The following is a 4,829-nucleotide window of genomic DNA, read 5'->3' as shown; positions in this document are numbered from 1 at the left end:
TGGGGGCTGGACAGCACCCCAACCTCTCTGAGCCACCCTGCCAGTGAGGAGGGTCAGGTGTGCGGCCACCGGCTCCCGCTCAAACAGCTGCATTTGCGTGGCTGCCCAGGTGGGGGCGCTGGATGGGTCACACGACGAAGCCAACAGGGAGGCATCGTTCATGCCGGAGAGCAGGCCGGACGAGCCGACCCAGCAAGAGGAAGCTACTGGTTTCTGAGTCGTGGACCTGCGCGGGGTCAGCGGCTCCCGATGAATGAGCCACACCTCATGGCCAGACGCAGGGAAGTCCAGTCGGCCCCCAGCGCCTTGCAGGGAGCGGCGCGAGGGCGGTGTGCGCCTGCGGTCCCTGCCCTCCACTCTGCCGCAGAGCAGCACCAGATGAGGCCCAGGTGGCAGGGAGGACCGTGAGGCCCGAAAGCGGGCTGACACTGACGGGGACACATCTGCTTCCTGGCGAGAGACAAAGCCAAGAGGAAGACAGTGTTGCTGGGGCAGATCTGAATTTGGGTGGTGATTTGCAAATCTGAGCCACTTCCTGCGCAGGAACCAGTTGGATAGCACACTAGGACGGGCAGGGCCGGGGCCGGGGGCCTAAGGGAAGTGGCCAATGTAGGTGCTTTCTGGTCTGTGGCGTCTACTTGGGAGGAGATCGTGTGTGGCACCTAAAGGGCTTCTTAAACTCAGGACTTCCTCAGAAAGAACCCAGATAACACTAGTGAACAGGTCTAGGCATGTGAAGAATCTGTATCTTGTTCTAAAACAATTTTTTATTCTGTTGTTGTTGTTGTTGTAGTTGTTGTGTGTGTGTGTGTGTGTATGTGTGTGTGTGTGTGTGTGTGTGGTATTGGAGATTGACCCCAAGTTCTTTGGACTGAACTATATCCCCGACCTTTTAAATATTTATTTATTTATTTATTTATTTATTTATTTATTTATTTATTTAGAGATGGGGTCTTTCTGAGTTGCTAAGTTGCTCCCATCATGCACAGCTGCTTGGTGTAATTTTTGTGAAGTAATTTCTCTTTGGATCAGGAAAAATAAATGGGCTGAGTGTGGTGGTGCACGCCTTACTCTCAGCACTCTGGGAGGCTGAGGCAGGAGGATTGAAAATTTGACCTCAGCCTAAGCAATTTAATGACTAATAAAATCCTGTCTCAAAATTTAAATTTTTTTTTTGGTACCAGGGATCGAACTCGGGACCTTGTGCTTGGGAGGCGGTGGCACCACTGAGCTAAATGCCCAGCCCAAAATTTAAATTTTTTTAAAAAAGGGTTCAATCCTCACTACAACAGTCAATCAATTGGGGCTGAGGATTTAGCTCAGTGGTACCACCTCCTGTCTCGAAAGCACAAGGTCCTGAGTTCGATCCCCAGTACTGAAAAAAAAAAAAATACCCTGAACAGTCAATCAATCAATCAATCAATAAAAAGAAAGAAAAATAAGTGAAGCACCTGAGCACAGCACACAAGACCCTTAGTATTCTGGCCTTTGCTCTCTTGTTTCTCCTAGTTCATGTTGCACAGGGCCCTTTAACAATCCACAGTTCTCCTTTCTCACCTCTGCACTTTCATGCACACTAATCACTAAGCATTTCTTTTTGTGTAGCATGTGTGCCAAAACAGAACTTCCCCCGCTCAGTTCTGGGGATCAAACCCAGGGCCTCATGTATGCCAGGCAAGCACTGGACCACTGAGCAACACCTGCAGGCCTCAGAGCCCTGAAAGCAGGGGTTTTGATGAGTTGTTTGATTAACAGTATCAAAGCAGCCACAATATCAAATCTCCACAAGGAAATCTCTGTGTCAGAATGCAAAACAACTTATCTTCAAACCAGTGTGTCAATTCGCCCTCTTTTCTCTCCTGTTCCCTCCCTGGCTAGGTTTTGATGGCAAGGGATTCTTCTAGCATAATGCATGCAATGCCACCAAGACCACACCACAGAGTGCAACCATACTAACAAGAGAGAGGTATCTGTGTCTCATTGATTTTCTTGTCACCAGCTAGCCCAAGTCCTTGTGTTAGTAGAAATGGAAATTAAAACTAAAGCACAAATTTGCAGGAAAAAGCTTTTTTCTTTATAGATTTTTTATAGTTTTACTTTCAAAATGTGTATCAATATCCATATAGTTTTGTCCATCATTTGAAAACTTTGATGTCTTTTAAGTCTGTCAAAAATTCATTTTATTTCATTTATGTATTTATTGAAGATAGGGTCGCACTATGTGGCTCGGGCTGGTAGCCAGTTTGAGATCCTCCTTCCTTAGCCTCCCACATGCTGGGATTACGGATGTGCACCACCACACCTGGCAAAAGTATATGGTTTTTCTTTTTTTTTTAAGTATGTATTTAAGGGGCCAGGGATTTAGCTTAGTGGTGCTGCCGCCTGCCTTGCAAGTGCAAGGGCCTGAGTTTGATCCCCGGTATGCACCATGCCTGCCTTGCAAGAGCAAGGTCCCAAGTTCAATCCCTGGTACCAAAAAAAAAAAACCTCTGTAGCCACACTGGTGACAGACTCACCACCATTATTGCCTGGATGCTTCTTGGCAGATTCAGTTACTTGGAATCAGTAATTCTTTTCTCAGTGAAATTTTTACTTGATTCCCATAGTTCTTTCAACACTTTTTTCTAGAGTTTCCTTTCTCTTCCTCTCTCCTCTCTCGAATTTCTCTCTGTAAACAGGACTATTTTTGCCACTGCAGAAAACATCTACTTTCTCTTGTAGGAGTTCTGTGCTAGCATGCTCGTCTGGGCCTTTTTGCCCTCCGAACCACACCACCCTCCAGGGCTATGCTTCAGCCCTGCCTGGAGCTCATTCTGGGCAGTGGTGCAGGACAACATAATACACCCTGCTCAGAAAGAACGCGGATCTGATTGCTCAGGACCTGGACTCAGGACTGGCTGCCACCTAGAAAAGTTCTGGTAAAACTCAAACCACTGCAGCTGTGCTCCTGGGCCCACCGGAAAAAAAGAGCTTTACTGGAAAGATAAGAGGAGATGAGGCGGGAACTCCACAGCTGGGCTAGTAGTCAGAAGGACACACTGATAAAGAGGCTCAGGCAGTCTACCTGCAAAGGCAGAGGCCAGCTTTTAAGGATTAGCTGGTAGGCTGGGATCGGGTTACTCATTATCTCAGTCCTCCCCCTACAACCCCCTTGTGGTACTGGGAATCGAACCCAGAGCCTTCCCACTGAGCCATAATCCCAGCCCTTTTTATAAATTTTTTATTTTGAGATAAGCTCTAAGCTGTCAAAACTGGATTCAAACTTGTGATCCTCCTCCTGCCTCAGCCTCCCAGAGTGCTAGGATTATACTATGTCCAGCAAGCCATGGAGTCTTAAGGAAATATCTGCTGAGAGTCTCTGGGAAAGCTTTTGTTTTCCTGATAAAATGAGCATCCAGACACTTCTTTCTTCTTCCTCCCCTGAAAGATGATGTAATGTTTGGAGCTGTGGGGACTATCTTGTGACCATGAGGTGATTAGCACTAAGAAATGATTTTCAAACTGGAGTATGTCAGAATCACCCAGAGGGCTTCTTAAAACACTTCTGGGCTGTACCTCAATTTCTGATTCATAGGTCTGTAGCAAGTGTGAGAATTTTCATATCTAACAACTTTCAGGCAATGCTGATGCTGCTTATCTGGAGACCACACTCTGAGACCCACGAACAGGAAGACGAAGAGCAGAATGTCAGAGTCCAGGTAATTGGGCCTTGTCAGGTAACAGAGTCCATGTAAACAACTGCCCAGCCTCTGGATTTCTTGTTCTGTGAGAAAATAAACCACTACTTGTTTAAGCTACAATTTTTTTTTTCTTTTTTTTTTTCCCGGTACCAGGGATCAAACTCAGGACCTTGTGCTTTCGAGGCAGGCATGGTGTCACTGAGCTAAATCCCCAGCCCTGTTTAAGCTACAATTAGTTGAGCTAAATACTGAACTTTCTGAGGGCTGGAGTGCAGTGAGGACGGAAGGAAAGGAGTTCAGAGAGATGCTCACCTGGCAGACTTGGGCCCTGAAAATCGTGTCAACAGGAAATGCTTGGAACCCTCTCTGAGAGACCTTGGGTATTGATAACAGAGACTGTAGAGTTTTTTTATTAGGTTAATTTTTTTTTTGAGGTAGGGCCTCACTACATGACCCAGGCTGGCCTTGAACTTGTGATCCTCCTGCCTTATCCTCTTGAGTGCTGGAATTACCATGCCCAGCTGCTGGTTTCTTCTGTAATTTATGAATTTATCTAAATGACATCCTTATACCAGCATTACCTCTCCAGCTTTGTTTATTCACTTTCTGCTATGGACAATGAGGATTTATATTTCTTTATACTGTTCTCCAGACTTCCTCTCCCATATTTTTTATTTTTTGGTGCAGGGGGTTAAACCCAGGGCTTCCTGCATGCTAAACACAGGCTTTATTATCTCCATCCTCTGTATCTTTCTTATCTGTTTGTTTTGCAGGGCTGAGGACTGACACCAGGGCCTCATGTGTGCCAGGCAAGTGCTCTACCACTGAATATATTCTCAGTGCCCCCCCATTTACCTGATATAGTTAAGTAACAATATTTTGTTAATGTCAATTTTATGATTTTTGTTTTTGAGTCAGAGGCTCTCCATGCAGTTTAGGCTGGCCTCAAACTCATTATGTAACCCTGGAAACTCACTAAGCTGGCCTGGAATTCATGGTGATTCTCCTGCCTCACCCTCCCGAGTGGTGGAATTACAGGCATGCACCACTATGCCTGGCTAATTTTATAATTTGATTAAATATTATTGACTGTTGTACCTTATATTTGTTGGTTACATTTTCCCTCCTCTGCTTAAACCTTCTGTTTTC

The 4,829-nt window shown here is 45.7% G+C and overlaps 1 long non-coding RNA gene across 1 annotated transcript; it reads left to right on the top strand.

The window, feature by feature from the left end:
- Positions 1 to 4,829, top strand: LOC110350386 (uncharacterized). The gene is made up of 3 exons (XR_015452721.1): positions 1 to 2,918; positions 3,618 to 3,698; positions 4,454 to 4,829. It is a non-coding gene; the product is annotated as an uncharacterized LOC110350386 (long non-coding RNA).

Source organism: Heterocephalus glaber, unplaced genomic scaffold, assembly GCF_053883595.1.
Source record: "Heterocephalus glaber isolate CG9 unplaced genomic scaffold, H.glaber_assembly_v1.0 deba00001452, whole genome shotgun sequence".
In the NCBI taxonomy this organism is placed as follows: domain Eukaryota; kingdom Metazoa; phylum Chordata; class Mammalia; order Rodentia; family Bathyergidae; genus Heterocephalus; species Heterocephalus glaber.
This window is presented reverse-complemented; position numbering and strand designations above follow the sequence as displayed.